This window comes from Trichosurus vulpecula, chromosome 3 (assembly GCF_011100635.1).
Source record: "Trichosurus vulpecula isolate mTriVul1 chromosome 3, mTriVul1.pri, whole genome shotgun sequence".
NCBI lineage: Eukaryota > Metazoa > Chordata > Mammalia > Diprotodontia > Phalangeridae > Trichosurus > Trichosurus vulpecula.
In genome coordinates this window covers 18817359-18823480 of record NC_050575.1, presented here as the reverse complement: position 1 = coordinate 18823480, position 6122 = coordinate 18817359, and the positions used below count along the sequence as shown (strand labels likewise).

Genomic DNA, 6122 nt, shown 5'->3' with positions numbered 1-6122 from the left:
TAATATTTATAAAGTATTTTGTGTAGTGCCTGGCACATGGTAGGAGCTATATAAACGCCAGCTATCATTATTATTGCTGGGGAAGGACTTCTGGGAAAACTAGAAAGCAATTTTGTGGAAAATAGATTTAGACCCAAATCTTAAATCATATATATATATATATATATATATATATATATATATATATATATATATATATATATATATATATATATATATATATATATATATATGTATATATATATATGTGTGTGTGTGTGTGTGTGTATGAAAAAATATACAAATATATGTATGCTTATATGTATATATATACATATATATATAGATATTTTTAAAATATTTTATTTTCCTGCAGTTACATGTACAATTTTAACATTCATTTTAATAAAAATTTTGAGTTCCAAATTAAATTATATATATATTATAATGAACTCCAAATAGATAAGCACTTTAAATATAATATATATTATATTATAATATATTTATATTATATATTATATAAATATAAAAGAATATATGAGAGAATAGCAAATGAAGTCCTTTTTATAACTATGGAGGGAGGAGAATTTATTACCAGATAAGGGATAGAGAGAGGTGTTTACAAAAGACAGACAACTGTAGTGATATAAAATTTAAAAACATTTTTACAAAATCAATGAAGCTTGAGTAAGAAGAAAAGACACACTGAAGCAAGTCATTTAATATCTCTGGACCTCGGTTTTCTTATCTGTAAAATGAAAGGGTTGAATTAAATTACCTCTAAGATGCCTTCCAGGAATAAATCTATGGTCCTATAATTCTAACAACAGGGTATAGAGAGTCAGTTAGTTTGCCTGGAGCAAAGAGTACATGGAGGGGAGATAAGACTAGAGAGGTTGATTGGTGGAACCAGCTGGTGGAAGGCCTTGAATGCCAGAATAGAGAATTTATACTTTCTAAGGTAGGCATTGGGGAGCCACTGAAAGTTTAGATTAGGGGTTCTTAACCTGGGGTCCACAGACCCCTTTCTGGATAGATTTCAGGGGAGCCTGTGAACTTGGATGGGAAAAAACACATTTTTATTTCAATATACTTGGTTTCCTTTGCAATCCTGTGTATTTTATTTTATGTATTTAAAAACATTATTTTGAAAAGCAGGTCTATGAACTTTACCATGACACAAAAGAGGTTTCGATTAACCACATCATCTCACCAGCTATTCTTTTCATGATGAATGGTCTCTCTCTCTCTCACACACACACACACACACACACACACACACACACACACACACACACACTACCTGGATGAAGAAGCCTCCTCGCCTGCTCCTTCTAGCACACAGTATTCTAACTCCTTCCTACAACCCTTATTGCTGGAGACAATCACTGGGCACTGACCTCCACTTCATGACATTATCTGCATTGTCTTCACCTAACTATTTATGGGTAAGCCTGATCTCTCCACTGGGCAGCACAGAGTAAAAGAAAAGACAGCTGGGCCTGGGGCTCTGGAGACTTGGATGCTAGTCTGGGCTCTGACAGTGATTCATTGTGTGCTCTTGGGGGAATCACTTCCTTCTCTCATTGCTATGGCCTCCCCCACTGTAAAGTGTAGAAGATGCAGAGGCCAAAGGATTTAAAGCTAAAAGAAACCTTAGAGATGACTTAGCATAACTTTCCCATTGTAGAGATGAGGGTCCTAAAGGGAGTGACTTCCCCAGGGCCACAGAGGTAGTAAATAGCTAAAGGAAAAAACAAACCCAAGGCTCCTGACTTCAAAACGAATACCATTCCCATGATTACATGGGTGTGCCTCTTCACAGAATCCTAGATTTTTTTTTTTAGCTGAAGGGCACCAGATCACCTAGTTTGGGCTTCAGATTCCTCACCTATAAAGTAAATAGGATTATACTAGATGAGCTCTCCAACTCTAAATCCTGTGATCACTATGAATCATCTCATTTTACAAATGAGGAAGGTGGCATCCATGGAGAAGTAAGTATCCAAGGTCACACAGCGAGTCAGTGGCAGGTCTGAGACTAGACAAAGTGGTCTCTAAAAGCATCTTCCAACTCTGGTCGAGGATTCTAACTAGACTTGTGAGGACTGGGAGGGAAGGAGCCATTTCTTGTTCATCCTTGTCCCTTCGGCACTGACAAAATAATAGATACTTGGGAAATGTTTGTTGAATGACTGAACCAAACAGCGTCCGGGAACTCCCAAAGCTCTCTGGGGAATTCTTTTTGCCTTTGCTGTCCTTTGGGTTTTGAGATGCTGCTACAAATGGTGTTATTATGAAGCCTAGATTTCCTTACATCAGCAAGATTAAACACTGGTCATGTTTCCTTTCCTCTAATGGCTGGGCTTGTTCCATCTCCTCTTAGGAAGGATACAATGCTGGCCTCAGGAGAAAAGCCTCCAGGAGACAGCAGGGACAGGTCATTCCCCTTGGGACTGTCCAGCAAAATCCCTTTGTCCAGAGATTCCAAGAATAAAAAACAAAGATGGTGCGGCCCCTTGGCCAACGCTCAGGGTGGTTAATTATAACAGCCACTATTGATGATAATACCTTCCAACCATAAGGAACTATCAACAGGTGTCAGGGGGTGAAACTAGGACACAGATGGATTTATAAAGCAATTTTACCAAACACTGAAGAGCAATTAATACCAATGCTACACAAATCATTCTCAAAAACTGAGAAATAAAATGTTTATGAGTCAAAAATAGTCCTAATACTTAATAAACCAGGCAAAGGTAAAGCAAAGAAAGAGAATTGTAAATCAACATTGCTAATGAATATTAATGCAAAAATATTAAGCAAAATCCTGGCAAAAAAGTAATATATCCAAAAAATTACTCCCTATAATCAAAGTAGACAATACCAAGCATATAAGGATTGTGCAGCATTAGAAAAGCAACTAACATAATTAATCATATTAAAATATCACAATAATAATAATATTCAACTACAAAAAGAAGTTATTTAAGCTACCTGCATAATATTCTACAGAATATTAAATATAAAAAATACTGTCAGGTTAGTGACTTGTCTCAGGACCATTCTATCTGAAATCTCTACTAAGCGAGAATGATAATTTAGAACACTAAATATAAAATTTATATAAATATAAATACAAAATTAAACATAAATGAACAATAACTTGCCCCAGGACCATATAAATCTGACTCCGTCAAATAAGATGAGAATGATCTTCTATAAGAATGATAATTGTGAAAATGTAAGTTGGATCAAATGAGAAACAGAAAGCTTGCATATCATTAATATAAAGAATGACAAAACAGGTTACATAAAGGGAGATAATTGAAACTCTAGCCTCTCTCCAAAACTGGGAAACAGTAGGCCCGGATAAGATCTATAATTATTGGCCCAAACACTTCGCGGTTGCACATATATTATTAGCAAGGCCCTTTGCTGGCTTCTTCTTAGACGTTAGCCTGATCCCATCTTTCTTAAAAGAAGGTGTCATGTTTCTATTACCAAAGGATGAGAACACTAGTGATCACTCCAAATATAGGCCTCATTGTATGCTTTATACAAAGTGTTCACAGTCTATGTTTGTTTAAAAAATCTACAAATACTGATAAGAAAATAATATATTGACTGAGGAGCAAAGAGAGTAGGCTAAAAAAGTTACCAAGGATATAAAGAACAATTAATTGTTGATTCAGTTAATTACTGAACAAGTTACCCAAAAGCAACATCACATATGTACTGCCTTTGTTGCAAAGCTTTTTTTAAAAGGATTTTTTTTCTCAGTTACATTTAAAACAATTTCTAAAATTCATTCATTCATTCATTTTTTTCTAACGTTCATTTTTTATAATTTTTGAGATCCAAATTCCCTCCCTTCCTTCTTCCTCTTTGAGAAGGCAAACAATTTGATATCAATTATACAAACGCAGCTGTGCAAAGCATATTTCCATATTAACCATGTTGCAAAAGAAAACACAGACCAAACACCCTTCCCCCGCCCCCCAGAAAAAAAACCCCCAAATAAAGTTTTGGAAGTATGCTTTGATCTGCGTTCAGATTCCATCAGTTCTTTCTCTGGGAATGGATAGCATTTTTCATCCTAAGTCCTTCAGAATTGTCTTGGTTCATTGTATTGCTGAGAAGCTAAGTCATTCACAATTGATCATGATACAATGTTGCTGTTACTGTGTACAATGTTCTCTTGGTTCTGCGCACTTCATTTTGCATCAATTCATATACGTCTACCTATGTTCCTCTGAAAGCATTCTGCTTGTCATTTCTCATAGCACAATAGTATTTCATTATAATCATATGCTACAACTTGTTCAGCCCTTCCCCAATTGTTAGATATCCCCTTCAGTTTCCAATTCTTTGTCATCATGAAAAGAGCTGCTATAAATATGTTTGTACATATAGATCCTTTTCCTTTTTATTTGATCTCTCTGGGATATAGACCTATTAGTGGTATTGCTGGGCCAAAGGGTATGCACAGTTTTATAACCCTTTGGGCATAGTTCTAGATTACTCTCCAGAACGGTTGGATTAGTTCACAACTCCACCAAGAGTATATTAATGTCCCAATTTTTCCACATCCCCTCCAACATTGACATTTTCCTTTTCTGTCATATTAGCCAATCTAATAGGGGTGAGGTGGCACCTCAGAGTTGTTTAAATTTATTGCAAAGTTGTTGATTCAGTTCTGAAATCTGAAAAGGGTTATTCATTCCCTCTCAAAACTACCTTGAATTCATTTTGTCTATATTGTGTATATTCTTCTATATTAGATGGAGATTATCAGTAAGCTCTTTGAGAGGCTATCCCTTTTGTCCTTGTATATCCATTGTTTTTTTACAATGCCTGACACTTAATACATATTCTCATTGATTCATTGATTGAGGATTTGCTTGGTTTCCCACTGTGCCTTCCCTTTTAAGGTTAACTTGTATCTACTTTGAATGTACCTTGTGTGTTCTTATATATGCATGGATTGTCTATTCCTGCTTGATGATCATGTGAGAACTCGGGGGGAGGCTTTCTTGCACATACGCTTTATGCTATTTTGGGCCCCTGGAGGCCTCTTCCGTTTTGTATTTCTCACCCTGAACATACGTGACCAAATAGCATCCCTGAGATGGACATTTCCAGACCTGAGTCCAACCTTATGAGTTTGGGAGTTTGGGAATTCTGGGTTCCTCAGTACAAGCAGCAGCAGCAGCAGGAGTCTGCTGAAACTGTATTCCCTGCTTGGAGAAAATGACCACTGTTAAAAGGATGAACCCAAGCCCTGGCCTGGATGGCCAGAAGACATGGACCTTGCTTAGAAAATGCTGAGCTAAGGTCAAAGTAACATGCCCATTCAACTGTCCCACTAAGTGCTTCATGTTTTAATGTTTTAAGTAAGCCCTTTGTAGATTGTGAATTATAGGTTACTGTATCATGCTTTAATTCTTTGTCAGTGTGTTCTTATGAGTCTTCTGTGTTTTAAGCCCTCTTTTTGTAGTGGAGGAAAGAAATGGTTGTCCTTTAACTTACTTACTTCGTACATTGAGAACCTTTCTGATTCCTTTTGGGGAGCCTCTAGGCTGACTCTAGACTCCAAGCCTGAGTTTTAAGTGATTTCCATCAGGGCTCCGGGGTGGAGGCATAGAGCCAGAGACAACAAGAAAGAGCCTGACCCTTCACCATAGACTATTTTTAGGAAATGTCTTTTTGCTTCAGTATGATCTCATGTGTATAATTCTGGCTGGCTGAGATCCAAGGGGAAATGGGAGTTCGTGGTCAATAGAATGTGCTCTCTAACAGATTTTAGATACACGGATAGCACACAGGGGCCTTTCATGTGTTTATCCTGAAACCTATACTCTGTGCCCTAGTCAAGGTCAGGACCTGCAATGGGCTGCAGTTCAGTGAGTTCTGTGGTACTGATTTAAGCCTCCATGGTGAGGAGACAGTCAGGAAAAGCCAGGGATAGGAAGTTCCTGGGCAGGGAGGGGAGATAAAGTAAAGGGTGGTAGCAAGAAGTCATCGATCGGATCCTAGAATTAAAAATTGGAAGGAACCTTAGAGAGCACAGAATCAGCGATCTAGAGCTGAAAGAGACCTTTGGGGCCAACTAAGCCTTTTCTTTTAACAGAAGGAAATTG

General features: G+C 37.2%; 1 pseudogene; it reads left to right on the top strand.

Annotated features, from left to right (window-relative positions):
* Positions 1 to 5236, top strand: part of LOC118841962 — a 27693-nt pseudogene extending 22457 nt beyond the window's left edge.
* Positions 5237 to 6122: the final 886 nt, after the last annotated feature.